We start from the raw sequence: 25,759 nt of genomic DNA, 5'->3' as shown, positions 1-25,759 counted from the left end.
TGAACTAGAATTATATATATTTTTTTTTTTCCTATGTATACTTAGTCTGGGTCATTGGTGGCAGGATCACCTTTTATATTAGAAGGGTCGTTATGACAGTGTTTTTGTAATAGACATTGCCATTTATTTGAAATATAATTTTTTCCGTAATAAATATATTTTATATAGTGTATTTATTAAATTAAAATATTTTTAATATATATTTTTTTCATAATAATTTTTTTATTAAATATTATTTAATCTTCATATTTTTGTTTATGTACATTCTTTAGGGCGGCACCCATTAAAGTCAGGCACTAATAATAAATATATTTTTGGAGCTTTAAGAATTAATTTGTTTATTTGGTGCTGTCGTGAAAACAATTTTTGTGAATGTTATCGGTTTTTATACCCTTTTTTAATAAAACTGCATTACAGATAACATTCCGTTCCCTTAAACAGATGGTTTCTTTCTTGTCTGCGACCTGGGACTCAGACTGAGGCATGGCTATTGTTTGTATATTTATTGCGGTGTGTCAGAACGCCGCCTGTGCCCCGTGAGGACGTCCTATTGATGACAAAATGTGTAGGGAGGATGAGGGATGTTCTGATGTCACCACTGTACACCTAATCCCGGAAGCTAAGGGCTGTGAGTGAGGCTGGCCGGCTCACATTGCTTTTTACGCTGATTTAATTCACTGCTCTGTAAGTGTGCATTTGTTTTTTTATGAATAAATTTGTAAAAGGGTTTTATGCTATGTGAGTTTATTTCCCTTTTGGGAATCCTGCCGCATATTTTGCCTACATGGATTAACCCTCGGGAGCCTGGACACCTTTTTCTATCTGTGTACAAGTGTGGCTTTCTACTATGGATTATCTAGTCAAGTTGTAGTGCTTTCCCTTAGCAATATTACCATCCTTGGCTGTGGTTAAAGCCCAACATGCAGTGTGGCTCCCTATAATAAGGGACCACTCAGTTCTGGTAAGCGGCAGTGTGTTAACACAAGGTGGAGGTGGTTCACAAACTTTTCTTTAGATGAAATTTGGATGTCACATTGGTGCTAACTCACGGGATATTCATGGACTAATATTTAATGATAATTATCATTTTTGAATTATTTATAAGTGGATATTATTTATTTATATGCGGTCATTATTTTCACTTCACTTTATTGATTTATTGAATTTATGCTATGAACTTTTAAGTATATATGTTATGGTCTGGTATTATCATTTTTAAATTAAGTATTTACATCACATATTATTTAAACCCATTGGATTTCTATGTACATATATAATTTAATTAATTTTATCACCATTGATTATTTTTTATTTATTTATTCATTTATATAATATTTTTTGACACTTTAAATACCACTGTTTGCTCTTTAATGAAATTTGAGTGTTGCTATTGGTTTTTTCATTCACCTATATATTTGGCACTTTAACCATCACCAGTTGCACTTTATTGAATTTTTGAGTGCTGTCATTGGTTAGCGCAGCTCCTTTTTGCTTTATATTTTGTGGATGTTTGTATAACATTTTGAGCCGAGGCTTGTCGTTTTTTCAGATAGCGCAGTATTTTTCTTTAAAATATTTCCTGTGCTGGTCAAAAGTTTTTCATTGATCTAAAATTGAAAATACTGAATTTGGCCAGTAGATGATAATAGAACCGTCTAGTGGCCAAAAACAGTATATTTTTTGTTTCCAATGAATACAAAAGATTTGACCAGCACAGAAAAAGCCTACTAGCATTAGTTTTTTGCCTTAATGCTCACATAAACAATGCAGATGAACTTTTACTTGAAAAATTGCTATGCAAATGTTTTAAAAATACAACACTGCTGCACAAAGTTCCTTTTTGTTTGATTATGAAACTCTTCATAAGAACATTTTGTTTTATTTAAGGATAGTTTGTTATTATGCTGTGTAAAATTGTATGGTTTGCAATGTAGTTCTTTCACGTCGTGCTAAATTACATGTTATTTGTGCTAAAATATAAGGTACAAAATATTTGTCAGGTTCATTTTTTTACTATAATGTCAGGTTCATTTTTTTATAGCAAACAAAAAACTTTTTGGACCAAGTTCATAAGGTAATAAATATCTACAAGATACTCAATAATGTCAAGCTTTTCTTAGCCAACACTTTGTAGCTATTATAAGAAAAAGTCAGTAACGCCCGTTGTACTCTCTAGTATGAATATAGGCAAGACTAAATTATGCAAGCTACTTTCTTGCCTAAGAGTCCATAAAAACAACCATTCACTCAGACGAATCATTTATGTTTGCATTTTAATAAAACCAGTTCCATATTTTGGGTGTAAGGATCCATCTGGAATTTATTTTGCTTCCAATGTTTTTTGCTTTAACCCTCCTCTAACAGCTCCCTCTGCTTTCTCTTACCTGAATTTTTGTTGTCTTTCACTTATGTCAATGTTTCTGCCTTGCTCACCCTGTGCATTGTTGTTCACTCTCCCTTAGTCTGTTTTAGTCTGAGACAGATTTCTCACAAGGCAAAAGAGGTCATGGCCTAGGGTGCCACAGCCACTAGAAGTGGTACTTAGCAGCTCGGACCACTTAACATGTCTGTTGATCAATGCTTCTTAAAGTGTCTGTGAGCCATATAGTTATTTTTTCCTCACTTATGCCTCTTTCACTGCTCAGTACTGAAAAAAGAGTTGTAGCGCTCAGTGACAATAAATAATGAAAAAACAAATATAAAGTTTATAATGAAAGTTAATTTATGAAGAAAGGTACAACTAATCAGGATAACAGCCACCAAGGAGAAGAAGCTTCTAATGGGTAGAATCCACTGTGGAAAATGAATAAGTTTAGGTGAAGGGAGGGAGATCTTTTGGGATAACTTGTAAAGTGGATTGTCCTTGAATTTGGATTGATCGTCATCTTCATCTTTTTGAATACTTAATGTGTATGGCCAATACACTGATGGTAAGGGTCAGTGTGTTCGAGTGAAGGTGATGGGCTTCTTACCATATTCATTTCCACTGTGAATTCTGCCTATTAGAAGTTTATTCTCCTTGGTGGCTGTTATCCTGATTGGTTCTACCTTTCTTCATAAATTAACTTTCATTATGAACTTTATATTTGTTTTTTCATTATTTATTTTCACTGAGCGCTACACCTCTTTTTCTATATTTTTTATTGTATCTAACAATTTAGTGTTAGCTGCTATTACTTTGATCTTTGTATCTAGCGCAACAAACTCATTATTTCTATTACTGTTCAGTACTGTTGGCTACGGGTGTTTTCTGAAAGCAGTGGGCCTGTGTGCAAAATAAAAGTGCAGTGTGAAATGAATGGGCTGCTGTGACTAAGCAAATGCAGCCTTGGACATAATGTGAACCTAGCCTAAGTACTGTAAATCCTTCTAGCTGCTTTAACATCTGGTGCAATATCTGTTTTGAGTTCAGGAAAATAATGTCCCTTTTCAAGTACAATACTCTTTGCTTTTTAACCATTTTACAACCAAGCTATATCTGAAAGACAACTACAGACCATTCGTCCAGATCTGGGAGGGCTTCTATTGACATCCTCCCAGAACCCTGCCCCCCGCGTCCTCCCAGATCCCCCACATGCTCTGTGATTGTTGTGTCTGTCGGACACAGCTGATCACAGATTGAGATAAAGGGCCAATCATAGCAGTCCTTTAGGATGTGTCCAATCACAGCTCATCACATGTAAACAAATGCCGCTTATCAGCATTTCCTTTCCTCAGCACTGTCAGTGTGTGCTGCCTATCAGTGCCCATTAGTGCCACCTGATCAATGCAGCCTCATCAGTGTCCATCAGTGCCATCTCATCATACAGCCTCATTAGTGCTCATCAGTGCCCATCAGTGTAGCCTCATCAATGACCATAAGTCTCCATCATTGCAGCCTCATCAGTGCTCATTAGTGTAACCTCATCAATGCCCATTAGTGTCCATCAGTGCAGCCTCATCAGCACACATCAGTGAAGAAGAAAAATTACTTATCTGTAACTTATAAAAAAAGATTAAGAAAAAGTATTTATTTTCAAAATATTTTGTCTTTTTTCATTTGTTTAGCAAAAAATAAAAAATACAGTGGTGATAAAAAATTTTTTTTTTTTTTTTCCAAACAAATTTTTATTGAAAATGTAGTAGTGCAGAATTACAAATATACGTTTCCATCATACAAACATTCAAAAAAAAAAACATTCAGTGCATAATAGCGAAGACATCCGCATAACAAAGGTAGGGGATTGTGAAAACATTGCACATAGAAACGGAACCGAACTTAGAGGGTATCGCGTTTCTCCAACAATTGGAGAATGGAATAAAACTTGACCTTCAACGTGTCTATATATAAATCCCAAGGTAGATAAATTTGCACCAGGTCTGACTCTTGAAGGTACTGTCGGGAGGGGAGTTCCAGGTCACTTATAAGTGTTGTGGTGTGTTTGCATGGGAAGTCCATAATGGCAGGGTCAGATGCTACTGACTGTGCCCTCATATGTGAGGGCACCATCAATAGCCGATATATAGGTGGGTCCTTAGCAGGCACTGAAAACGAGGGGAGTGGGGCGAGGAGGGATTGGGTAAAATAGGGGTGGACGAGGGGGGGAATTGTGTAAGTAAATCGGGGAAGATGTTTATCTCCTCAGTCTCTGCCGCGAGTCAGGGAGGTGTGGCATAGAAATGCGTTGCTGTGGATCGGACTAGGAGCGGGTGGAGTTGAATGTCCGGGAGAAACGCAGAAGAGGCAATGACATGCGGACCCCCGAGCACTACCCTTACTCGGGGTCGGGAGACCCATGTCACTCTAGGTGGGGAAGGGGACAGGAAAGCGGGGAGGGGATGTTGGTGCTGAGAATGTGGTGTCGATCTCTTGAGATCAGCGTGAATGTCAGAGTCAGGGAGGGGTCATCAGTGAGTGATACCTATCGGTTGTACGGAAGTGTGTCCAACAAGCCCACGTTTTCGAGAATTTAGCAGGAGAGTCCCGGGAAATGTGGATAAGCTCCTCCATTTCGGCTATTTTGTTAATTTGCCTGAACCATTCTGGGATAGTTGGAGCCCGGGGGGAGCCCCAGTGTCTCGGGATACATAATTTTGCCGCGTTGAGCAGGGGTAGGATCAATGTCTTACGGTAGCCTGGGGTTGAGAGAGCTGAGTGGTGAAAGAGACAGTGGGCCGGCGTGTGGTCCAGTGTGAAAGTGGAAATAGATTCAGTGAGTTCTCGTATTTGCTCCCAAAATGGCTGGATTAAGGGACAGGACCATAGAATGTGGAATAGTGAACCCGGTTCTTCATTGCATCTCCAACATTTGTTGGGAAGTGAAGGGTTAAACTTGTGTAGAATATCTGGTGTTCTGTACCAACGTACTAGGGTTTTGTAATTGTTTTCCTGAATGGATACATTCAGAGATCCTTTATGTGCAACTGTGAAGATGTGTTCCCATTGGTCACTAGAGAGTGTTAATCCTGTCTCCCTTTCCCAAATCGTGAAAGCTTTCCTTTCTTTAGGGGAGATTTCCGTGAAAAGCAAGGTGTAAATATATGATATTAGGTATTGTTGTGGGTCAGATTGGGAACATAGGGCTTCAAAAGGAGTTAGTGGTCGTGTGATCGAGGAATCACTGTTAATCGTCTTTAAAAAGTGGCGGATTTGGAAGTAGATCCAAATAGGGATAGGGGTATCAGTGATAGTAGGCGATAGTGCCAGGCGATCGAGGATAGAGCCGTCTTTGAACAAGTGGTGTGCTAATAAGTCCGACTGTAGCCCTTGATGCGATAAGAATTGGGCAGACATTCCAGGGGGGAAGGCAGGGTTTTGTTTGATAGGCGTTAGGGGACCCGGAGCGGAGGAGACCCGTGTCTTTCGACATGCTTCGGTGATTAATTAGTTACAGACTGCCCGCCATAGTCTTACTGCGGCAGGTTTGTTGCCCTGTGTTAATTGACATAAATTGTATGTCGGGCGTGTACGCCACGATTTGTGGGCACGCGCGAGCATCCATTCGAAAGTGGGGGAGCTAACCAGTGGGTCCAGCGGACTTGATGTCTTCCAGCCACCTGCGATCTCTGCAGAGACAGGCAGAACAGGTATCTGTCAGTGTAAACAAACAGATCTGTCAGGGGAGGAGAGAGAGATCGTCTTTTCCTAGTGATTAGGAACAGCAATCTCTCTCATTCTCCAGGCGGCCTAGCCCCCATACAGTTAACAACACCTTCCAGAGTACACACTTAACCCCTTGATTGCCCCTAGTGTTAACCCCTTCCCTGCCAGTGACATTTATACAGTAATCAGTGGCTATTTATAGCTCTGATCACTGTATAAATGTCAATGGTCCCAAAAAAGTGTCAAAAGTGTTTGATCTGTCCGCCGCAATGTCTCAGTCCCACAAAAAATCGCAGATCCCCACCAATACTAGTAAAAAAAAAAAAAAATAATAATACAAATGCCATAAATCTATCCCATAGCTTGTAGATGCTATAATTTTTATGTTGCAGAATACATATTGGCCTAAACTGAGGAAACGATTTTTCTTTTTTTTTTGTATAGTTATTATAGCAAACGTAAAAAATATTTTATTTTTTTCAAAAGTGTCGCTCTTTTTTTGTTAATAGGGCAAAAATTAAAAACCGCGGAGGTGATCAAATACCACCAAAATAAGGCTCTATTTGTGGGAAAAAGGGACATCAATTTTTTGGGGGTATAGAATCACACAACCACTCAATTGTCAGTAACATATTGATAATTAAGCTATAGAATCTATAGCTTAATTATCTAAATGTTACATTTGGCCCCATAATCGGCATACACTTGCTGGGGTAAATTTGAGCTTAATTGGGATTCTGTCCCCTGGGGGGTAGCTGTGCAGGAATATGAAACTCATCAAAGCAATAATGTTGTATGTTAATGTTTTAAATAAATAAACGAGTGTTAGAAACATAATTGCAATTTTCTATTCATAGAATATACCATAAGCTCCTGAAGAAGCGTCTGTTGAGTACGCTCAACATGTAGAGCTGAGCTGTATTATGACACGTCACCTTCTCTCTCTTTCATCAAATATTGGAGAGTGACCTGGCTGGTCCCCCACTTCTAGTATATACTATAATACATTTTATTTTCAACTTATACTTGTGTTATGCCTATAAAGTCCATCATCTGCAAACCTACTCTTTGAAAGTACCCAGTAGGCAAGTGGTTAAGCAAACACATATTTTTCCTTGTCAAATTTGTTTATAATTTTTTTAGATATAACAAAGACTGACAAATTGAGTACATACAAGAATGGTGATAGCATATTCAAATAGCAATAAAGCTAAACATATAGATTTAAGAACAGGGCAAGTACATAACAAAGTAAAAATGTAACAATTAGAGCAACGAATAAACCAATAAAGTATTACATCGAAAGCATTAGAAAATTCCATCAGAAGGAAAAAAGTAAGCTAATGACTATTGGTTAATATTGCAAGAGCAGAAATAAGAAGATACAGGTACATTAAAAACAGAAGAGATAATGTGTTTATAAGTAAGAGAGAAGAGGGTACAAAAAAGGGGGGAAAGGGAATGAGGGGGGTTACAAGTGGTGATGCGATACCAATGAATAGAAATTATAGTCAAGGCAAATTGGGTAAAATTATCAAGGCAATAGTGTGTAATCAAAGTCTGGAGGTAAACAATGCCTAATCCAAGGAAGCCAGAGTTTCTCAAAATTGACCAATTTGATCTCTTTCGATTGCTTCCATTTTATCATGCATAAGAGCTTTATTAGTTCTGTGTATGGTTTCAGATAGAAGTAAATACTTGGTTTTCCATGCCTTAGCAATGGTTTGTTTTGCAGCTGTTAGGAGCTGTAAAAGAAGGCAAAATTGGTTCTATGTGATCCCATCGAGTTTCAGGTTTAATAAGGCTGTAGCAGGATTGGGCTGTATAGGTGTATCAAAGATGATTTTGGAGGCTAAGTCAAAAACTGCCCTCCAGAATTTTTGGGCAATTGGGCAGTCCCACCAAATATTAAGTTAAGTGCCAGACTCTGAACAGCCGCGAAACAAGCTCCAACGTAATCAGAAGCATATTTGATATTCTAGCGGGGACCAAATACCAACGGGTTTGCACCTTAAAGTTAGTTTCCACAGCAACAACATTCGAAGAAGCAGACTTAGTGGTGGACCCAGGGGCGGACTGATAACTCATGGGGCTCCCAAGCAATAGGGGATCATGGGCCCCCAAGTTTAAAGATGGCTGCAGTCATACCCTCCACACTCCTCTCCTGTACATACTGCCCCCTGTCATACCGTCCACACTCCTCTCCTATACATACCACCGACTGTCATACCCTCCACACTCCTCTTCTGTACATACTGCCCACTGTCACACCCTCCACACTCCTTTCCTGTACATACTTCCCACTGTCATAGCCTCCACATTATGACAGTGAGCGCACACTCTCAGACAGGAAATGTCTATATTTAGGACGTATATATATATATATATATATATATATATATATATATATATATATATATGTATCGCCAGTGGAAAGTGGTTATGGACTGTTATTTTATATATAGAGTGTTTAGAGGGTTTACAGTATATATAGAGTGTTGTAGTTTTGGATTGTACTGAGTTTGGTTAAAGCGGAGGTCCACCCTAAAGTAGACCTTCTGCTCATCGGAACCCTCCCCCCCTCCGGCGCCACAATTGGCACCTTTCAGGGGGGAGGGGGGGCAGGTACCTGTACAGTACAGGTATCTGCACCCACTTCCGGCGTAGATTCTGCAGAAGGTACGCCCCTTTTCCGCAGAATCTACGCCCCTTTCCGAAGGTCCCCCGCTGCCTGCTGGGAAACACACGGATCCCAGAGACAGCGGGGACCATCCTTATTGCGCAGCGCGACTCACGCATGCGCAGTAGGGAACCGGGAAATGAAGCCGAAAGGCTCCACTTCCTGATCCCCATACCCAAGATGGCGGCAGCAGCACCCGAGAGAAGATCGAGAGATCGGCTTTGGGTGCCGACATCGTGGGCGCGCTGGGCGGGTAAGTGTTTAAAAGTCAGCAGCTGCAGTATTTGTAGCTGCTGGCTTTTTTTTTTTTAAAAACGGCAGACTCCCGGTGGACTCCCGCTTTAACAAAGGGTTAAATAAGGATGGTCATAAATTAAGTTCACACTAACTGGACAGAGTGATTTGTTTTTTTTTCTTTCTATATAGATAGGGCTGTGTGTCAGTTTGGGAAATGTCTGTCAGCTCTGGGGCATTGCTGCTGACTCAGACTAACTTCTCCCAATACCCCCCCCCCCCCCCCCACACACACACAGGCTGTCTTTTCCAGTTCTCCTTGTAACCTAGGAGTAGGACCTTTCACTGCAAAACAAATCCTTCTATAGCAAAAACTTTGCAGCTTACCTCCACAGACTTGTCCCAGAACAATTCAGCTCACCTCTCTCCCTTCCTGCTGTGCACTCTGCCCCCCATTTCTCCCTGTACACAGCACTGATGTCTGATGATGGGGGGGGGGATTGGGGATCTAAAGCAGAGATCACACACCAAGTGCAGGACACCACAGGGGAAGGAGGAGACAGACAACAGAATCAGCGCTTCTAACTACATACACCACCTGGCAGTATCTAGTATCTAGGCAATATCTAGACATTGGGACTGGTGAGTTAGAATGGATTCATTAATGCACCAAGACAAATCCTCGGATTTCGGGATAGGGTAGAATATGGTAGTACAAACTGCACAATGATTGAATCAAGTAAAAGGCATAATAACTGATGATAGGATCACTGGGGCCATGCCAACACTTAGGAAGATATGCAATAAGCAATCCTAGAAAATTATTTGTGTTGATGGGAGTAATATGTAAAGATGTATGATTGAGCTCATGCCAAGAGTCTACCATGTTATGCTTAGGGATACGTTGCTGAAATTAAACCTTAAAGGAACAGGAGGAAGGAGAAGGGGGAGATTTATCCAAGAAGGGAAAAAGAACTTGGTTTGAGTCTCCATATAATATTACTGTACCTAACTCATGTGAATCAATTACATGAAAAAAATGGGAAAGAAATTATAATGAATGTTTATTAGGAGCATAATATGATACAATGGTTAATGCAACATCAGAAATGTGCACAATAAGAATGAGGTAACGGTCTTCAGGATATTTAATTTTGGTTGAAAGTACAAATGGGGTTGTACAGTGAATAGCTATAAGAAAACCTTGCTGTTTAGTAGCTGCTGAGGCTGTATATACCTGTGGATAAGAGGAGCTTAAAAACGTAGGAGTAGATTGTTCAGTAAAATGGGTCTCCTGTAAGTAAATAATGACGATTTTAGCTGCGGCAAATGAACGGAATGTTTTAGTGCGTTTTTGTGGTATATTAAGACCGTGAACATTTGAGGTCAAAATGTTTAACCACTTGCTTACTGGGCACTTAAACCCCCCTCCTGCCCAGACCAATTTTCAGCTTTCAGCTCTGATGCATTTTGAATGACAATTGCGCGGGCATACAACACTGTACCCAAATGACATTTTTATCATTTTTTTCCCACAAATATACGCTTTCTTTTGGTGGTATTTAAAAATCATGTTTAATAGTTTGTTATAAAATTTTGCAAACAGGTCATTTTTCTCCTTCATTGAAGTGCACTGATGAGGCGGCACTGGTGGGCACTGATAGGCTGCACTGGTGGGCACTGATAGGCTGCACTGGTGGGCACTGATAGGCATAGTTAAGGCGGCACTAATAGGCACAGATAAAGTGGCACAGATAGGCACAGATAAAGTGGCACCGATAGGCACAGATAAGGCAGTACTGCTGGGCACAGATAAGGCGGCACTGATGGGCAAAGATGGGCACAGATAAGATGGCACAGATGGGTGGCACGGATGGGTGGCACTAATAGGTACCACTGATAGATGGGACTGATGGGCACTGATAGGTGGCACTGATAGGTGGCTCTGATAGGTGGCACTGCTGGGCACTGATGGGCGGCACTGATGGGCACTGGGCACTGGTCGATGACACTGATGGGCACGGATATGTGGCACTGGGGTGCAGCACCGTTGTTGAGGCAGATTGTGGGCACTGATGGGTGGCACTGTGGGCACTGATGTGTGGCACTGTGGGCACTGATGTGTGGCACTGTGGGCACTGCTGGGTGGCACTATGGGCACTGCTGGGTGGCACTGATTGGGGGCACTTTTTTATTACAGAGGTGGCACTGGCAGGGGGCAGGTGGGCACTGGTAAGCTGGCCGTGATCGGGACTGATGTCCTGATCATGGCCGCCGGTGATCGCCTCTTTTTTATAGCCGATTACCGACTCCGTTGTATCACATGATCAGCTGTCATTGGCGGACAGCTGATCACGTGGTAAGGGGTCGGGATCAACCCCTTGCTCGGATCCGTGATCAGGCGAGTCTCATAGACTCCCGGATCACAGAGCGCGCCGTGCACGCCCCTCAGGGGGCACACAGGCCGCTCGTGCACGGAACGACGTCAATAGACGTAGTCCCGGCAAAGGAGGTCCGCGCTGTAGCCGTCATTTGGCTATAGCGCGGATCTCTAGTGGTTAAGGGGGCCATATTGGTAATATAAGGAGTTGCATAATAAAACATTTAAGTTCTGACAATAGGATTGCATAAGACTGGAATAAAAGGAAAGAAATTGGCTCTCGACAAGCAGATATTACTAAGATTTGTAAAATAATAAAGAGATCTAATAGCTCAACAGAATGGTGTACTGGGGGAGTGACAAGCATTCCACCAAAGGCCAAAGAGCTACAGTCAGAAGCCCATATAAAAACGGGGATCCAAGGGTAGCAAACTGGAAGTGCAAAAACACCACCAAAGGGAACACTGCCAACAATAAAAAGTAATACATTACTAGAAATGATCCCATTGTTCCATTGTCCCCAAAAATTCTGTACCCATCAATGTGTCATGAGAAAGCATATGCAGAGGGATGGAAGGGATGGGATGGAAGGGATAGGGTAAGGTGTATACAAGCAAGTAACATCACAGAAAACATTAAAAAAATGAATAATAGCTTGAGGCTATGTGAAGAAATATAGCGAACAGTTTGCTGCTGCAATAAAAAAAAAATAGACCAGCAGAAAAGTAGGGAGTTAAACAATAGAAAAAAGTTTGCATCGCGTGAGTTCAAAACTGGCAAGACAAAAAAAAGTTTACTAAACATCTAGTTTGTTGGAAGTTAAAGATATAAGAATATCTGACATTGAGTAAAACAAAAAGGAAAAAGGTCAGTCCACAGAGTCCTCAGGAGTTGGCATAGGAGAAGAAAAAGGACCACGTTTTGATTTGTCCCTGGTGACTTTTGTTTCCTTCAGCACCAGCTGATTTTTGCAGGGAATGGGTAACTGTTGAATTTTGTGCATTGCTTTGGTTGAGAGGGCATTCTAGAAGCTGGATGTTTTGTAAAGAAGATTGGAGTTCTTCAGCAGAACGGCAGACATATTTAGATCCTTGGTAAGTGAAGCGAATTGAAATCAGAAAGCTCCATTGATAAGTGATTTGATGTCGATGTAAAACTGTCTTCAAAGCCTGATGCTTAGAGATGGTGAGCTGAGATAGATCAGCAAAAAGTTGATAGGTATTTCCCTGGAAAATCAGTGAATCTTTTGCTATAGCTGCAGCTAGAAGTTATTTCTTGGTATGGAAATAATACAATTTGGGGATAATATCATGCGGTGGTCCATTAGCTTTGCAAGGTGTGAGTGCTCTATGAACCCTGTCCATCTCCATTCATTCAACTGGTATGGAAGGCTGTAGTTCTTGAAATAGGGATAGCATAGTGGCTTGCAAATCAGTGACAGATTCAGGTATTCCACATATACGGATATTGGAACGCCAGGCCTTATTTTCGTAATCTCCTAAACGAGTTTGAAGGACTACGTTTTCCTGTTTGAGGCTTTCAAATTCAACTGTATATGTCTGGGTGTTATTTTTAAGCACATCCAACCCTCAGTTCAAGATTTGCAGTGTGTTGGCCCAGTTCTCTAATTTCCCTAGTCAGACTGTTTGTAATATGATCTCATGGCTGTTTAAAGGCTTTGTGAAGCATTTTTTCATTCTTCTGTTCAAAATGCCTCAGAAGAGAAGAATGAGCAGGGTCTGTAAAATACGTCATTTGTGAAGTCTTTATAGATAAATCTGAGTCATTTTCCCCCTGTGCTGCCACATATACCTTAGAGCGCTGAGAGGATTTCACTGAGTGTGAGGTACCGGGGGAGGGGATGAAAAAACCCATATTTTTCATTCACTATATTGCATATAGCATTCTGTTACATTTCACCCAACCAGTCCATGCACACTGGGCAACTGAAAAAAATGGCAGAGCCTCTGGCAGAAAAGCCAGCATAAAACATGTTCACAGTGGCTTGTATGGCACACGAGTGTATGAGCATTTGCTTGTATATGAATTTTTCACAAAACATTCCCATCTGCAAATTTTTACTATATTCAATGTACACTTAAAAACACTCCAACAAGGTAAATTTCTGTATGCTTTTGAGCACCTATGCATGTCAAGCATTTTTTTTACCTGAAAGCTCTTCTCCAAAACACCATTCTGATGGAGTTTTTTTCTGTCTGAAATCACTTCTCTGCAAATATGCCTATAAACTCCTTAATGTGCATGGACAAATAGAGCTGCTTTTACAGGCTGAAGAAAAAATGACAAAAGCCTGTATAAGCAGCATTTTTTATTTTCAGTGTGCATGGACCCCAAGGGGTCATGCAAACGGCAGCTCAAAAAAAAGCAGATTTTATGCCACGTACACAAGACAGTTTTTTCCGTCAGAATAAACTCTGATGGTTTTTCCAATGGAGTTCTGCTGAAACGATCTTGCCTACTCATGATCACACCAAAGTCCGATCGTCTAGAACGTGGTGGCATACAACATGTATGACGGGACTAGAAAAAGGAAGTTCAATAGCCAGTAGCCAATAGCTCCCCATGCGTTTTTGGTCTGTCGGAACAGCATACAGATGAATGATTTTCACAATAGGAATTGATCTAGTGGGAAAGATTTAAAACATGTTGTATTTCAGAATTTCCGAGGAAAAAAAGTCAGATGAGGCTCACACACGATTGGAATATCCGATGAAAAGATTCAGTCTGACTTTTTCCGGCCGAAAGTCCGACCGTGTGTAAATAGGGAAAACAGGCATTTGAGCTTTTATTTATTCTGTGCTTTTTTGTGCTCTTTTGCGTGCTTTTATTGAGCTTCTTTGAGCTTTTTTGAGCATAAGCTTTTTTGAGCTTTTTCACGATTTTTTGTGTATTTTTGGGCACTTATGCCGCATACACACGATCAAACAATCCGGTGGAAAAGTCCGGCAAACTCAAGTCCGCCGGACAATCCGCCCGTGTGTAGCCTCCGGCTGACTTTTCTTTACCCAAAAGTTCGGCGGACTAAGAAAGTATTTTTGCACTCCAATCTGTCCGCCGGACTCACTTTTCAGCGGACAGTATGGCCGTGTGTGTGCTAGTCCGCTATACTTTTGAAATCCCACGCGGAGAAAAGTCCGCTCATTTTGAGCGCATCTCCAGGTAGCCGGGGCCAGCGAAGGAGGCGTCGCTGGCCCCGTCACTTGGTATGGACTTAAAGGGGGATCCCTACGCCAAAAAATCGGTGTGGGGGTCCCCCCTAGGTCCACATCATACCCTTTTCCGAGCACGCTACCCGGCCGGCCAGGAAAGGGGGTGGGGAGGAGCGAGCACCCCCCCTCCTGAGCCGTGCCAGGCCACGTGCCCTCAACATGAGACTGCCTTTGAGAAGGGGGCCGCGTGGCCCCCCCACCCCAAAGCACCTTGTCCCCATGTTGATGAGGACAAGGGCCTCTTCCCGACAACCCTGGCCGTTGGTTGTCGGGGTCTGCGGGCAGGAGGGCTTATCGGAATCCGTGAGCCCCCTTTAATAAGGGGGCCCCCGGATACCGGCCCCCCACCCTATGTGAATGTGTATGGGGTACAATGTACCCCTACCCATTCACCTGTAAAAAAAAAGTAAAAAAAACACAACACACAAGGGTTAAAATAGTTTATTGCACCGCTCCGGGGGTCTTCCGTCTTCGGGGGTCTTCTCGCCGGACTCCTCCGCTATCTTCTGCTATCTCTTTTACTAACAGAGGAGCCCGGCTTTCTTCTTCGCCATCTTCTTCCGACTTCGGGGGTCTTGTCCCCCTCTTCGGGGGTCCTGTCCCCCTCTTCGGTTCTTCTTGCCGGGCCATCGCCGCCTTCTTCTAGCTCTTTTACAGGCGGTGGCCCGGTCTTCTGTCACCGCTGTCGCCGTCTTCTGTTCTTCTGTTCTCTTCTTCTCTTCTTTTCTTCTCTTCAGATGTTGCCTCGTTGCTGCCTCCGCTCACATTGCCAGGGACGCGGCACGCGGCGACTTACAGTATATAGGGACATCGCCAGATGATGACCCCACCCATTATGATGTCACAGCCCCAGCATCCTCTGGGACTGTGAAATCATAATGGGCGGGGACATCATCCGGCGATGTCCCTATATAAGTCGCCGCCTGCCGTGTCTCCACCCCCATCCTGGCCAGCCGGGTAGCGTGCTCGGACAAGGGTCTGATGTGGACCTAGGGGGGGACCCCGACGCCGATAGAGGCCTAGTGACACTGATCACAGCTCCCTGTAATTGGGAGCGGTGTCGTGTCACACATAGCCAATACCCCCCAGTTAGAATCACTCCCTAGGACACACTTAACCCCTACAAAGCCCCCTAGTGGTTAACCCTTTCACTGCCAGTCACATTTACACAGTAATCCATGCATTTTTAATCGCACTGATTGAGGTATAAATGTGAAGGGTCTTAAAATAGCGCCAAAAGTGTTCGATCTGTCCACCATAATGTCACAGTCATGATAAAAATCATTGATCGCCGCCCGTTACTAGTAAAAAAAAAATATTATTAATAAAAATGCCATAAAACTATCCCCTATTTTGCAGATGCTATAACTTTTTGGGGATATTTATTATAGCATAAAGTAAAAAATAATGCGCTTTTTTCAAAATTGTTGCTTTTTTTTGTTTATAGCGCATAAAATAAAAACTGCACAGGTAATCAAATACCACCAAAAGAAAGCTCTATTTTTGGGGAAAAAAGGAAATTCATTTTGTTTGGGAGTCACATTGCACGTCAGAGCAATTGTCAGTTAAAGCAATGCAGTGCCAAATTGCAAAAAGTGCTCTGGTCTTTTGCCAGCCTAATGGTCCGGGGCTGAATTGTTTAATGCTTGGAAACTCCTCTACATGTTAGCCAATGTGTCTATGCACACTATGGCTTTTTCAGGAGTTAATGGATATATGCCCTTTACAGGCAGAAACCCACCCCCCCACCAAACTCGTGTTTTTGAGAGGAGCTTTCGAGCAGAAAAGACACCTAAGATGCCCAAAAACATGCGCTGAGGGGAGGGTTTGTGGAAAAAAATGCTTATGCTCATAAAATCTCAAAGAAGCTTAATAAAAACATGCAAAAAAAAACACGAAAAAGCACAAAAAAGCACAAGCTGTTTCAAGCTGAAATAAAAGCTCAAATGCCTCTAAAAGCAGTCGAGCTGCAGTGTGCATGACCCCTATCAATGTTAGCTGTAAACACCAAGAACATACCGGAAAGATAAAAACACTAAAAAATTTAAGAGAGAAAATTTTCCAAAGCTGAGGGTGGCTCTCCAAGTCTTAGACTGTGAGGGAATATTGGCAGTGATGAACACAAAACAGAAATGTGTATTCTTAAAAATGACTGAATGCAAACACACTGCAAAATATATTCCCATGGGAATAAGCGTAACCAATTCTGGTTATATATACGTCATTACTGCCATAACCCCTGTGTTTTTTTAAAAGTGATCCCGGTGGCAGATTCGCCATGGGATAACTTTTATAGGCAGCAGGAGAGGTGCCCCACTGCTTCCCAGAGTGCTCGGTAGTGGTGGAAAAGATCCAATCCCACGGAGTGATGGGCAGGAAGTCTAGTGAGGGCAAGGTGACATAAGTCGCACCCACATATATTAATGGTGCTCAAATCACACATGTAGTTATTGCCGCAATCGTTAGAGAGAGAACAATAATTATAGCACTGAACCTCCTCTGTAGCTCTAAACAGGTAACCTGTAAAATTTTTTTAAAGAATCGCCCATGGAGATTTTTAAATACCTTAGTTGCCATTCTACGAGCGTTTGCAATTTTGTGTTAGGTATCTGTTTATTTACATGGCATAACATCATCTTTCACATTATACAAAATTATTGGGCTAACTTTACTGCTTTGTTTTTTTTTAATTCATGAAAGTGTATTTTTTCCCCAAAAATTGCTTTTGAAAGACCGCTGCGCAAATACAGTGTGACATAAAATATTGCAACAACTGCCATTTTATTCTCTAGAGTGTGTATATATATATATATATATATATATATATATATATATATATATATATATACATATAAAATGGTTGGGGTTCTAAATAATTTTCTAGCAAAAATTACTAAATTAAACTTGTAAACAACAAGTGTCAGAAAAAGGCCTGGTCAAGGTTTAAAGGTAAACCTATGTGGCTCATGCCAAAAGTAAAAAAAAAATGATAAACGATAAAAAAAGAGCTTTTAAAAAATAGAAAAAATAATTAACACTTTCATCATTTAAATGTTACAATGAATATAACAAGAATATGTAAAAAGGTAATCAAGGCCTCAAAAAGGTACGAAGCACCTGGACCAGATGGAATACATCCATGGATCCTAAAAGAATTGAGCCCTGCGTTGCCTTATGAGTTTATGTGAAATCTCCATTAATAGCTGTAGATAATATTGTAATTAGAAATATATTTCAGTTAGAAGGAAATATATTTTGTATTGAGTGGTGTGTTGGTGTTACTGTAATTAGCTCAACTTCAAAGGATGGCCTTTTGTTTTCCCTGATTACATCTCACATGGGTCTTTGATTCCTCCAATCAGGCTGTGCCCAATATACATTTGCTAGGTATAGGGAGTTTTATATACAATACAATGCAATTAGGGAGAATTAAATTAGCCACAGTACAGAAAGGAGGGGGATATAATGCAGTGTGACCAAGCAAAGATCTTTTTGTGTAGAGACACAAGGCAGTCACCATGGGCCAATTTGCAGTTAACAAGTAACCTAACGCTATACTTGCATCTTATATTGTATTGTAAATATGGTGGTTGTGGGTAATTTGCAAATATCATGTAAACCAGTGGACTTACATTGTACATTGTGTTGTAAATACTGTCTGGTGTGTAATTTGTATATATTGTATAACCCTGTCAATAAATGGGTATTGCGAATGGAACTACCTCTTTTGTGTAAGATCTCTCAGATTTAGATGTGTATATATCCATATTACTTCAATGATTGAGGTGTATGCATATAAACCCATAAACTAGGCAATAGGGATGAGCAATAAGGACGTTCGACTCTAACATCGGGTGTTTTTAAAAACAGAAGTTTTTTCGGAAGCAAACAATAAAAATGAAATATTCCTAAAGAAAAAAATTGTCATTTAATTGTCGCGGCTGCACTGAATTGTCGGGTCTCGGCAATAAAGATACAGATAATTGAACAAAAAGAGCATGGGATCCCCCCGTCCATTACCAGACCCTTTGGGTCTGGTATGAATATTAAGGGGAACCCCAAATCAAAATAAAAAAATGCGTGGAGGTCTCCCTAAAATCCATACCATGCCCCTCTGGTCTGATATGGAAATTAAGGGGAACCCTGCACCAAATAAAAAAAATGGCATTGGGGTCCCCCCAAAATCCATACCAGACCCTTATCCGAGCACGCAAACTGGCAGGCCAAAGGAAAAGAGGGGGGATGAGAGAGTGGCCCCCCTCCTGAACCATATCAGGCCACATGCCCTCAACATGGGGAGGGTGCTTTGGGGTAGCCCCCCCAAAGCACCTTGTGCCCATTTTGATGGGGACAAGGGGCTCATCCCCACAACCCTTGCCCAGTGGTTGTGGGGGTCTTATCGGAATCTGGAAGCCCCCTTTAACAAGGGAACCCCCAGATCCCAGCCTCCCCCGTGTGAATTAGTAACGGTTACCATTTCACAAAAAAGTGTCAAAATTGTAAAAAAGACAAGAGACAGCTTGGGACAAGTCTTTTATTAAAAAAATAAAAATAAAAATCGCCCACGGTGTAAATTCACGCAGCCTGATGGACTGAAAAATGAAAGCCGCAACCAACCCGCCTCCATGGGAGGCTCCCACTGGCTGACACATCTTCACTGTGACAGCTCTTATATAACTGAATGCGGGGCCACCCGGTGATGTAACCAGGTGACCCCAAACCCCTCTGACACCACGGTGCTTCCCCATGGCTTCCCCGTGGTGTCCAATGGAGGCGGGTCGGCTGCGGCTTTTTCTTTTTCGGTCCGTCGGGCGTCAGGATATTTTTATTTTTTGATAAAGGTCTTGTCCCAAACTGTCTCTTATCTTTTTTATGATTTTGAGAAATGGTAATGGTACATTTGTTCCCTGTTACCAAATGGTCCGGAGCTGAAGTGTTTAATGCCTGGAAACTCCTCTACATGTTAGCCAATGTGTCCATGCACACTATGGCTTTTTCAGGAGTTAATGGGCATATGCCCTTTACAGGCAGAAACCCATCCCCCCCACCAAACTCGGGAGGAGGCCGGGATCTGGGGGTCCTCTTGTTAAAGGGGGCTATTCTATTATGATAAGCCCCCCGGCCCGCAGACCCCCACAACAACAAGGGTTGTGGGAATGAGGCCCTTGTCCACATCAACATGAGGACAAGGTGCTTTGGGGGGGCTACCCAAAGCACCCTCCCCATGTTGGGAGCATGTGGCCTGGTATGGTTCAGGAGGGGGGCGCTCTCTCGTCCCCCTCTTTTCCTGTGGCCTGCCAGGTTGTGTGCTCAGATAAGTGTCTGGTATGGATTTTGGGGCAATTTTTTTTTTTTTTTATTCGGTAATATTCATACCAGACCCAAAGGGCTAGGTAATGGACCGGGGGGAGATCCCATGCTCTTTTTTTCAATTACCTGTATCTATATTGCCGAGACCCAACAATTCATTACAGCTGCGATCAGTTTTAAATGACAATTTTTCCTTCAGAAATGTAATTTTGATGTGGTACTGTTCTAAACACAGTAAAAATGTGCCACCTAACAGGTATACTATAGACACGATAAGAACGATATTTAACCACTTTCAGACCGGACCAATTTGCTGGTCAAAGACCAGACCACTTTTTGTGATTCGGCACTGCGTCGATTTAACTGACAATTGCGCGGTCGTGCGACGTGGCTCCCAAACAAAATTAACGTCCTTTTTTTCCCACAAATAGAGCTTTCTTTTGGTGATATTTGATCACCCCTGCGGTTTTTATTTTTTGCGCTATAAACAAAAATAGAGCGATCATTTTGAAAAAAACGCATTATTTTTTACTTTTTGTAATAATAAATATCCCCCAAAAATATATAAAAAAACATTTTTTTCCCTCAGTTTAGGCCGATACGTATTCTTCTACATATTTTTGGTAAAAAAAATCGCAATAAGTGATTATTGATTGGTTTGCGCAAAAGTTATAGCGTTTACAAAATAGGGATAGTTTTATAGCATTTTTATTAATAATTTTTTATTCTTTTTTTTTTACTAGTAATGGCGGCGATCTGCGATTTTTATTGTGACTGCGACATTGTGGGGGACCCATCGGACATTTTTGACACATTTTTGGGACCATTGTCATTTATACAGTAATCACTGCTATATAAATGCAGTGATTCCTGTGTAAATGACAATGGCAGTGAAAGGGTTAACCAGTGGGTGGCAGTGTAGGGGTTAAGTGTTCCTAGGGGTGTGTTACTAACTGTGGGGGGGTTGGGCTTTCATTTAGTGTACACTGATCTCTGCTCCAATCACATGGAGCAGAGATCAGCGTCACTAGTTGCTAGGCAGAATGGAAAAATGTTGTTTATACAGCATTTCCTCCATTCGGCCGCTCCGTGAGACGATCGCGGGGATGCCCGCGGCGATCGAGTCCGCGGGTCCCGCGACCGGACTCACGGGGGTCCCGACCAGCGCGGGAGCGCGCCACCGGCGGCGCGCTCCCGATGGCACGGCGGCAACGAATATTGGACGTACATGTACGCCAATATGCCTGCCCGTGCCATTCTGTCGATGTACATCGTCATGCGCTGGTCGGGAAGTGGTTAAAGGATATTTCATTTTTATTGTTTCACATTAAGCATTAAAAAAATCACTGCTCCCGAAAAAACTGCCTTTTTAAAAAAAAAGTTTACATTGATACATGTCCCCTGGGGCGGGATCCGGGTTCCCAAACACTTTTTATGACAATAACTTGCATATAAGCCTTTAAAATTAGCACTTTTGATTATTCATGTTTGTGTCCCATAGACTTTAATGGTGTTCGTGTGTTCTGCCAAATTTTTTGCCCGTTCGCATGTTCGGCTGCAAACCAAACAGGAGTGTGTTTGGCTCATCCCTACTAGGCAACACCTGTCATTTCAAAGACATTATTTCTCATGTTTAAGGACTCTTTATTTACTGGTATAGAAGCACTGGATTGGCATAAGACCAGCATGGTGCCTATATTTAAAAAGGGTCTTTACCAATAAACTATAGACCTGTTAGTTTAACTTCTATAGTTGGGAAGATACTGGAGAGCTTAATAAAAGATCGCATACTGTAGATGAGTTTTTGCTGGAAAAAAAATATTTTAAGCAACAGACAATGTGGATTCATGAAAGACAGAAGCTGTCAGAGTTGGGCGAACACCTGAATTTGCAGGGTGCTTGGAGGCATGTTCGCCCGCTGAGTACCCCACAATGCACTGCGCACTTCACAGTGCATTCTAGGGCCCTATTTGGATAAAGCAATGCACCTGACAGCTGGTCAGGTGCAAGGCTTTGCCATTTAGGGCACAGATCACTATCAGGGCCCTGATTGGACAAAGTGATGATGACTTTGTCCAATCACAGCTCAGTGCGCATAGTCCCACCCCACACTATAAAAAGGTTCCTTCCAACAGAAAGCTTTTGCAGTGTGTTGTTGGATTAGAGACAGAACAAGGCTCAGGTAGCTACTGGCGAGTTAGTGTGTTCACTTATGCCGCGTACACACGTAGCGGACTATCTGGCGGGAAGTCTGCCGGATAGTCCGAACGGGCTACTTGCCCCCACACGGCACTTTTTCAGCGTACTAAGTCCGCTGGACTATCTGCCGTACTTTTGAAATGAACGGACTCGCCCACACACGCGGAGGAAAGTCCGCTCATTTTGAGCGCGTCTCCAGGTAGGCGGGGCCCGCGAAGGAGACGTTGCTGGCCCCGCCACCTGGTATGAACTTAAAGGGGAACCCAAACGCCGAAAAAATCGGCGTGGGGGTTCCCCCCAGGTCCACATCAGACCCTTGTCTGAGCATGCTACCCGACCGGCCAGGAAAGGGGGGGACGAGCGAGCTCCCCCCCTCCTGAGCCATGCCAGGCTGCGTGCTCTCAACATGGGGGGTGCCCTCTTCTTCCGACTTCAGGGGTATTGTCCCCCTCTTCGGGGGTCTTGTCCCCCTCTTCAGTTCTTCTTGCTGGGCCACCGCGCCTTCTTCTAGCTCTTTTACAGGCGGTGACCCGGTCTTCTGTCGCCGCATTCGCTGTCTTCTGTTCTTTTCTTCTTCTCTTCAGATGTTGCCTCGTCGCATCCTCCGCTCACAATGGCACAGACGCGACAAGCGGCGACTTATATAGGGACATCTCCAGATGATGTCCCCGCCCATTATGATGTCACCGTCCCAGAGGATGCTGGGTGGCCCGGTGGCCCGGCAAGAAGAACCAAAGAGGGGGACAAGACCCCCGAAGTTGGAAGAAGAGGGCAGCGGCGAGGAAGAAAGCCGGGCTCCTCCGCTAGCAAAAGAGCTAGAAAAAGATAGCAGAGGAGTCCGGCGAGAAGACCCCCGAAGACGGAAGACCCCCGGAGCTGTGCAATAAACTATTTTAACCCTTGTGTGTTGTGTTTTTTTTTACTTTTTTTTACAGGTGAATGGGTAGGGGTAAAATGTACCCCATACTCATTCACATAGGGTGGGGGGCAGGTATCTGGGGGCCCCCTTATTAAAGGGGGCTCCCGGATTCCGATAAGCTCCCCGCCCGCAGACCCCGACAACCAACGGCCAGGGTTGTCGGGAAGAGGCCCTTGTCCTCATCAACATGGGGACAAGGTGCTTTGGGGTGGGGGGGCGCTCGCTCGTCCCCACCCCCTTTCCTGGCCGCCCGGGTAGCGTGCTCGGAAAAGGGTCTGATGTGGACCTAGGGGTTCCCCTTTAAGTCCATACCAGGTGACGGGGCCAGCGACACCTCCTTCGCTGGCCCCGTCTACCTGGAGACACGCTCAAAATGAGCGGACTTTTCTCTGCGCGGGAAAAGTCCACTCATTTCAAAAGTACGGCGGACTGGCATACCAACGGCCGGTTTGTCCGCCGAAATGCGAGTCCGGCGGGAAGATTGGAATGCAAAAATACTTTCTAAGTCCGCCGTACTTTCGGGTAAAAAAAAGTCCGCCGGAGGCTACACACGGGGGGATTGTCCTACACATGTGGGGATTGTCCGGCGGACTTGAGTTTGCCGGACTTTTCACCCGATTGTTTGATCGTGTGTACGGGGCATTATTGTGACTGAGTATAGAGTGTTGGTGTAGTGTTACACCAATGGCTGCTGATAAAGGATGCATGCACTGTACTGTCACCATTTGAGGAGACGACAAGGATGGTGTGCTGTGACAATGCATGCATCACAATTCCTCTTGTGTTCCTGCTGGAGCATATTCTGTGTGGCATTATGGACAGGGCACACGGGGCAGAGCAGTGGGAGGAAGAGGTGGACTCCCTTTCCTTTCAAGGCCTGTTTTATGCAGGCATCATTCTTGAGATGGTACAGAAAACACAAGAGGAGAGGGAGAGGGGGAGGAGAATGATTGTGGCAGTTTTGGAGGCATTAAAGCACAGGAAGAGATATGCCAAAACTTAAGAGATGGTTTTCAGTCCCCAGAAACCTTGGGAGTAGTACACGGCTGGGAGGAGGCAGTTCCAGATGCTGTAATCATCAGTGACCCCGAGGACTCTGCTTCTCATGCCTCCGAAAACTTGCGGTGTATGGGCTCCCTTATTCTTCAAAGCCTGTGAAAGGACCCAAGAATTTGTGACATCAAGAATAAGGCTTATTATTGGTTGGCAACCCTTCTTGACCACCGTTACAAGGGGAAAGTCTTGGAATTCATCCTGCCCGCACAGACTGAACAAAAGATGAAATATCTTAAGAACACCTAAAAGAGGAGTTTATTTAACACCTTTCCAGACTCTGGTAGGTTACAGTCTCATGTAAAAGGTAGTTTTGAGGCTTTTGTTGGTCAAAGGAGGACCAGTGGAAAAGGGGGCTGCCTCAGGGATTCATTTCAAAATTGTGTTTGTCCTCGGTGCCCAGGGCTGTCAGCTTCAAGATCCCATTGGCAGCATCTGTATCATATGGTATAAGATTATCTAGGGGAAAAACAGACATGACAACACATGGCACATTGCACATGTCTAGGGCAAATGGGATAACTAAGCATGCAGAAATTTTCACTTCTATGTGCACTACCTGCCTGTGCCCCAGAAAGAAACAGAATATTCATTCACTACCTACAGGGTTCATGTCAGGTAGATTCTATACCTAATTTCCGATGGGCTTTTTTTTGCTGCACCAGTACGGTGTTAGATGCCAGCATTTCAGGTTTGCTTCCTATTAAAGAACATTGCACTTTGCCTGACAACCTGGCTTCGCCCCTGTATTTGCACCCTCATTGCCCCTTTAGGGTCCTTTTCTTGCTAAGAGGGGAGGGTAGCTCATTTATGGGATTTGTATTGCAAAATACTCAGTTTGCTTCCAAGATGGTTAATATTGAAGATCGGGGTGTTAGGCATTCCCCCCCTCCTTTCTCAGGAAACTGAGTTTGGATAATGAAGCCCTTCCTGTAATTCCTAGGATTTGGTGATCCTGCCTATGTGGAAGTAGTTGGTTGTCTATTGAGGCAGTCATAACACCCTTAGGATAGGGAACAGCCCGTGGCTCCTATTAGCATGGACTAGCTTTTGGTCCTTCAGTTTCAGGCAGTACAACATACATTTCTTTTCATTATCCTTCTTGATGGTTTATCTCCTAAGATTGATAATCTTAAAGTGTTACTAAACCCACAACAGTAAAATCAGTCTGTATATGTAATAAAGCATGCCTGTTTTACTCACTGTGAAACCAACCCCTTAGGTTTCACAGTGAGTAAAACAAGCATGCTTGTGCATTGTGTAAAAAGGCTGTGTAAAAAGACAAATCCTCCCCTTCTTGATGTAGCACTGACCCCCGAAGGAGCGGCTGAATTTATTGGGCTTACTGTTACCTTCTTCACCTCGTATGCATCTAGAGGTTTCCTGAGGTAGATAGCCCAAGAACTACAGAGACTGACAACAGATCCGCTTGAAGGGATTTTTATTTGCAAAAAGTAGTTAACAAACAGTCTCTCAATATAGGATCAGAGGGTTTAGGTAAAAAGTCCAGGTACTCTTTGTATCAAAGTCAGTATGAAGATAACTCTCTTACTTTGAATAAATCCAGAGAATAGCCATTCACAGCTGGATCTTCACCCTAGTTGGATAGTCCTTCTCTCACCAGCCAAGAGGGTGCTTGAGTCAGGAACAAGTCTCTACCACAGACTTTGTT

This window comes from Lithobates pipiens, unplaced genomic scaffold (assembly GCF_037356315.1).
Source record: "Lithobates pipiens isolate NorthernLeopardFrog02 unplaced genomic scaffold, aLitPip1_a1.2 Scaffold_8, whole genome shotgun sequence".
Taxonomy (NCBI): Eukaryota; Metazoa; Chordata; class Amphibia; order Anura; family Ranidae; genus Lithobates; species Lithobates pipiens.
This window is presented reverse-complemented; position numbering follows the sequence as displayed.